Raw genomic sequence first — 6,780 nt, 5'->3', positions numbered from 1 at the left:
GGCGGAGGTAATCAAGCATGTGATTTACCCTAAAGTGATGGGCATATACAATATCCCTGAAGTAACTGCAGTTTTTGAAAGAATGAGGTTTCCAGACTGCACTGGGGCCATTGATGGGACTCGTGTGTCCATAGTTTACCCTCCTCAAGAAGTACGTGAATATATAAACTGCAAAGGGTACTACTCCATTGTTAGGCAGACTCTTTTGTGGACCACAGAGGCCAGCTTATGGGCTTAACGTGGTCTGCACTGGAAAAGTTCATGATGTCAAACTTTCTCACCGATTAGGAGTCTACATTCCTGGCCAAACTGGGACACCATTCCCTTCTAATGACATTGTCATAAATAGACCTACTGTCCTTACTGTTATTCTAGGGGACCCTATATCCCTTTTTGCCTTGGCTTATGAAATCGTATCTTGATCTCAGAGGCCTTGGCAAAAGGAGGTTTAATTACCCTCTTAGCAAGCTTACAACAGTGGTTGAATGTGCATTGCGCAGATTGAAATACCGCGGGTGCTGTCTACAGGCACATTTGGATTCCTGTGTCCATCAGTGCTCTCTGCATTATTATGGCTTGCTATGCTCTTCACAATCTTTATGAAGTCAAAGGTGAGCCATTTCCCTCTGAATAGACGTATGACAGGAATGTTTCCAGCAATGGAACCAATACACTTAACCAAAAAGTGCACTTATCACAGTGGGAGCAGGATGCACCTGGGCAACACAAATCAGGGATGCTCTGTTCTCCCCCATTTTGGACTTGCACAAGCCAATGCGAGACAAAGAATAGTATTATAGTGTGTGTACAACATTTACAATATATGAGGTACAGTCACATCATGCAATCTAATGTGGGAGGGTGGCAGTTGATTGCCATGCATTGTACTTATAGGTGACATAACTCCTTATGAAACGGGGAAGGGAGTGTGTGGCAGGAACTGTGGATTTACAATATGGATTGATGTTGATAAAAGTATTGAGAAATTGTGTTTGGATACAACTGTGATGGTTTGGACCCCTTGGAAGTCATCTGATGTGCTGAGATACCTCTGAGTCTACCTGTTCTGCCAGCATGGGCTCCTTTTAACCTGGCTTACTGAGCCAGGCTCTTAAAACCTCCTCTAACACACACACAGGCAGGGCCACCCCCAGCTGCAGATCAAATCTGGGAAGACTCAGTTTAAGGGACTTGCTCCAGCACTCAGATGTCCACCTCGATTGGAGTACAGTCCCAAAGATTTATTATATTCGCCTCTCCCCTTGATGTGGAAGAGGGTATGCACAATTTCTCGCCCCCCCCCCAGTTAGAAATCATATAAATTGGGTTATATTATAAACCAGAAATAAATGTATTAACTATAACAGGTGTATTTTAAGTAGTTAAGGAGGTAACAGACAGAACAAGGCGCATTACTAAGAAAATAAAACAGAGTATACAAACTAAGCTTAATACACTAAAGAAACTGGTTACATGTGAATTCTCATCCTAAATGTGGTTCTAATAATCTTCTTCACAGGCCAGACGCCCTTCCAGTCTGGCCCAGTTTTTCCCCCCATCCTTTCAGTTACTGTCCTTTTGTTTTCAAGTATCCCTTTGGGATGGGGAGCAGAGGTGAAGCAAGCTGAAGACAATCATTGTTTTTCTTCCCTGTCTTATATAGAATTTCCATAAGGCGGGAATCCTTTGTTTGATTCCCCACGCCTCCATGGAAAAGTACATCAGACCAAGCAGTTGGTTAGTATCAGGTGACCAGATCATCCGACCTCATTGTCCATGAGTCAGTAGCATTATGGAATGTCCACAGGAAGGCCAAGTCTTTTCACAGTCCATTGTCCTCGCTGATGGGCCATTAGCCATGTCTGACTTTTCCATTGTAGTCCTTGAAGTGTCAGGAGTGGGAGTGACCCAAAGCAGCAAATATGAAATACAGATACACAGGTCAATATTACTAACTTCAGATACAAAAATGATACATGCATACAAATTGGATAATCACATTCAGTAAATCATAACCTTTCCAATGGTACCTTACATGAGCCATCTTGCGTAAAGTATAGCTCAGTTATGGCATATTCTTATCATAAGCATATTTTCATAAAGCATATGGGATGCCACATCACAACAACTTCCCAGTTGTACCTTGCCATGTGTTTATCTTTATTATTTGAAATACACATTAGATGATGTGATGGTAATAAACATTCTTAATAAAATAAGCCTTTATTTGTGACTGTGGATGAATTATCCCCCCAAAAGAGAAAAAAGGTATAAGAAAAAATATTAGACCGTTGACAGGCAGGCCAGCTACCATTAGCACACTAAAACACCAGAAATAAACCAACATCAAAACTATTAATAAAACAAAGTACATAAACCAAACATTGAACAGTGCAAACAGTAAAAGCAGTGCCAACAAGAAAATCCCCTAACGTTGTGTGTCTCATGTTCTCCTTTCCCTTCCTCACCTGTTTAGCATGCACTTGGGGCTGTTGCACGTGGGTGGGGGTCTGCAATGGCGTGGAGGACTGCCTGGGGTAGATTTGCCCTGTCCAGATGCTAAGTCCTGATTGCAAGGGCCATGGAATTGCACAAAGTGTTCCAGGTGTGCAGCATATAATTTTAGCCTTGGGTGGTGGGGCTCGGGCTTCAGCCCCAGGCCCCAGTAAGTCTAACACCAGCCCTTTAAAATGGGGTCGTGAGCCACTTTGGGGTCTCAACCCACAGTTTGAGAACCACTTATCTATGGTATTTCTAACAAGTTTACCATAGGTATCTAAACACCAACAGTACTGTAAGATGTAGTACTTTGGACTATTGCTGTATTATATTGTATTTTGTTTCTGAAGGAAGGGCCTGGTGTATGAGCGTGAACATCAGCTGTCAGTCATGGCAGGAGCAATTGCAAGCTTGCAGTTTTCCCTTTTATTGCTTGTGGCTTGTTTTTAACAAAGTAGTTTGACATTAACATCAATCTGTCGGTGATGTTATTCTACAAGTCAGTCAAATATTTACTTGTGTTCATTTTAATCAGTATTGGCTCTGCAATCTCATTAACGTTGGATTAATGATCAAACTAATGCTAACCGTTTAATGATCAATTGATAGAACAGTACGTATTTTATTTTAGTAACTGTTGGCCCTTTGTTCAACTTTGTATTCTGTGTAAAACTCAAAATAAATGGCATTAGGACTTGTTAAAAAACACACAGTGTTCTTTAAAGCACTTAAATGTGTTGCCTGTCAAATGTAGACCTTTAATTAAAGTGCAGTGCACTGGAAATGATTAATGTTTTCTGTGGCCTTGCTCAATATACATTTCTGGGGCTATTTCAGGAGATTATGTAGCTGTGAAGGAAAATAAAATTAATCTATTTCCTTAGTCTTTTAATCCTCACATATTGAAATTTTATTCAAGAGTGGGTAAGTGATTGCTGAGTGGTGGAATTTCACTGTTATTGAATGCATACTTTTGAGGTTGTGAAGAGTGGTACCATAGGTGAAAGTGGTGACTGCGTACAGAAAGCAAAAGTCAGTGCGAGATAAGTGCCTGTCACAGACTGGCTGGCCCTTGTGCGGAAGCTGGGCTCAGCCTGGCCTGTGACCTAGCAACCCAGTGATAATTGGTGATCCCAGCTGACGATGTCAGGGAGGTTTAATTATAATAACTGACCTCAGCAGGGAGGAAGGAATCAGGAAGGACTATATAAACAGGACTGAGCACCTACAGAGTCATTGAAGGTCAAGTATGAGGGGGGTGCAACTGGAAATAGCTGAACCAGTTAGAGAGCTGGTTGAGCTGGGCCTGTGCTCTTGAGAGAAGCAGTCTGGTACACCTTTAAGGAATGGATGAAAATCTAGAGAGAAACTGCAGTCGTAGAAAACTGTGCCACAAGTACTCCTTTTCTTTTTGCGAATACAGACTAACACGGCTGTTACTCTGAAACCTGGGAACCCTGTGACTTTAAGTGGGAGAGAGCAGAGAAGGCAGTCAGAGGTCTGTGGTTTATGTTTGGCTGAGGACAATTGAAGACAGATCTCAGGGAGGAGGAACGGTTTGCCTGGTGGGAGGCTGGGAAAAGAAAGACAAGGATTGAAATGACAGAGACCCAGACCTCAGAAAGGAAGAACTGTGACCCAGTGAGAGATGAGAAAGAGAGACTGTGTTTGTTATTATATGGCAGTAAGCCAGCCCTTGAGAAGGTGTGTACTATAGGACTCCAGTCTTGGTCAAGTATTGAAGAACCCCGACTCTGGGAAGGGAAACAGAGATCAGATGCTGCTGAGCAGCCAGAGACCAGTAAGAGGCATAGGAGCAGGTGTATGTTTTTACAGTGCCTAACTCTTCAGTGCTTTGGAAAATTCCACCCCATTTCATCTATATAAAAAGTAAGTTCTTTATAGGGCTTTTGTCTTCACTGGAAAATTGGGCCATATTAAAACACAATTGTGAGCAGTTGTGCTAGCTAGCATGTCGTTAAACCTGACTTTAGCAGTCAGGGTAGACAGGGCCAGATAGTGGTTAACATCCTGTCAGCTGGTTGTGGCTAACCCATGTTTCTAATAGGGTTTACTCATGACCAGCTCTCCTTGTCTGTGCTGACCACAGAATCGTGTCTAACATAATGTTAGGAAACATGATTCCTCAAGGTTGCTGTGACACTGCACCCCATATTCTTCATAGTGATATTAGTATGATATGATTATATCATAATTATGATGTATTTTATGCACAATAAGTCATGTGAGTATCATTGGAAAGGTTATGATTGGCTGAATATGATTATCCTATTTGTATGCATGCATCATTTTTTGTATCTGAAGTTATGAATATTGACTATGTATCTATTTCATGCATAGCTATTCCTGGGCAATGTCCACTAGGCAAAATGCTGTCAGTCTAGATGTCTGGCTGGGAAGGGCCCATTCAGTTTAATGAGCCATTAGGAAGAAACAATAGGCTTTAGGAGAAGCTTAGCTCCCACCTGGTGAGCCTTCCTGTGAACACTCTAAACAGCCCATGGGGGATGGTTCCTGTAACTCTACAGGGATTATGTGACCAGGTCACCTGGTTCTGGACTCCATCTTGGGATATCAGTTTTTTTCCACTCGCTGGCATGGGAACCAAGCTTTGAAACAAAGGGTTCCCGCCATATGCAAGAGCTATATAAGGCAGGGGAGTGACATCATCTTGGTTCTTTACTCCCCACACAAGAAGACTCCTGGAAACACCTGAGGAACAAAGACTGAACTGGGGGAAGTGCTGGATTCAGGCTAAAGGGATGTTTAGCTTGTGAATGGACCACCTGGGGATTCCAAGCTGTAAGCAAGTGCAGCTTGCTCCTTAAGAATCTGCAGCCTACTTGTATCCTCACTTAAGGTGAGGATCTGGTATTCATATCCAATCTTTTTAGTATATTAAGCTTAGTTTGTGTTTTTTTGTTGTTTTTTTTTTGCTAGGTAATCTGCTTTGATCTGTTTGCTATCCCTTATAATCATTTACAATCATCTTTTGTAGTCGATAATGCAAAAACAAAATTTATTTAAACCAGTGCGTGGAAATCATAACTTGGGCAGAAAATGGTTGCATATTCCTCTCCACATGGGGGGGGAGGGGGGAATTTTATGAGCTTACGCTGTACAGTTCCCTGTGCAGCGCATGATGGTATAATATTCAGTTTATACTCCAGAGGGGGTGTGTACCTGAGGAGCTAGGAGGTGCCCTAGCTGAAGCCTTCCCATGCAGGGGCTGGTCAAAGAGCCTGCCTGCATATAACTGCAGCTGGGTGTGTCCCTGCCTGTATGTATGCTGGTGAAAGTGCAGGCTGAAGCCTGGAGGGCTTGGCAGCTTGTCACAGCAGTACTGTGTACAAGAGAGCCCAGGCTGGTGGGTCAGGGGGGCTCAGTGGTACCCCAGTTCCAGGTGGCACCCTGGGGGGAACCCGTCAGTTGCATTATAACACAACCTAAATGTCTGGTGAAGACAATCCGTTACATGTTTACATATCTTTCTACGTTAGAGATGTCGAAGCAGAGACTTCAGAGGCCTAGACATGGACATCATCCCAGCAAGCTCAAGCTCTTGAGCCAGCAACCCAGTAGATGCTTGTCTTTTTGACATCGGATTAGCAAGCTATGATGTTAAACTGGGAATTTTCTTTTTCACTATAGGGGTCTTATATTGTGGTCACATCTGACACGGCAAATGAATTGGAAAACACAAGAATGAATGATGTCTCGGCAGATGAAATACAAACAGTAACATATGCGCTCTCTCACCTCTGAATGTACAGACTTCCCTCCTTGCCTGTTGGATTCTGAACTCCAGAACTATTTTAGGAATTTATTTAATGAACCTGATGACCTGCTCCAGTTGCAAGACATTATACAATTTTCTTTAGAGGATTTTTATTTACAATTAATAAACATACAACTCTTTGAACTTAATGGAATCTCCAGGAATTGCAGGGTTGGGAGGCTTAATGCACTTCATCTGACCTGTTGCCAAGCCCCTCCCTACCCCTCTCCCACTTGTGAGGACACTGTAGAGGAAACCATGTGAACCTTGGAGTTTTCTTCTCCCCGTTCCATGAGAGAGGCAATCTGGCCCTTGGTCAGGGATCTAGAGGGGAGACTTTAGGACACATTGGTCATCACCCAAACAAAAGAATTATAAAGATCTTTGGAAGGATCAGACAGAAATCAAAATGTCACATCATTAGTCTATAGCCTCACTGATCTTAACCACCACAAACAGCTCCAAATTATGTAAGCTTATTG

The 6,780-nt window shown here is 42.7% G+C and overlaps 1 long non-coding RNA gene across 1 annotated transcript; it reads left to right on the top strand.

Annotated features, from left to right (window-relative positions):
* Window positions 1-3,882: 3,882 nt before the first annotated feature.
* LOC141988267 (uncharacterized) lies at window positions 3,883-6,244 on the top strand. Its single transcript, XR_012639717.1, has 3 exons — window positions 3,883-4,389; window positions 5,216-5,380; window positions 6,172-6,244. It is a non-coding gene; the product is annotated as an uncharacterized LOC141988267 (long non-coding RNA).
* The last annotated feature ends 536 nt before the right edge of the window (window positions 6,245-6,780 follow it).

This window comes from Natator depressus, chromosome 5 (assembly GCF_965152275.1).
Source record: "Natator depressus isolate rNatDep1 chromosome 5, rNatDep2.hap1, whole genome shotgun sequence".
Lineage (NCBI taxonomy): Eukaryota > Metazoa > Chordata > Testudines > Cheloniidae > Natator > Natator depressus.
The sequence above is the reverse complement of the archived record's forward strand: the minus strand, read 5'-3'. Positions and strand labels throughout refer to the sequence as shown.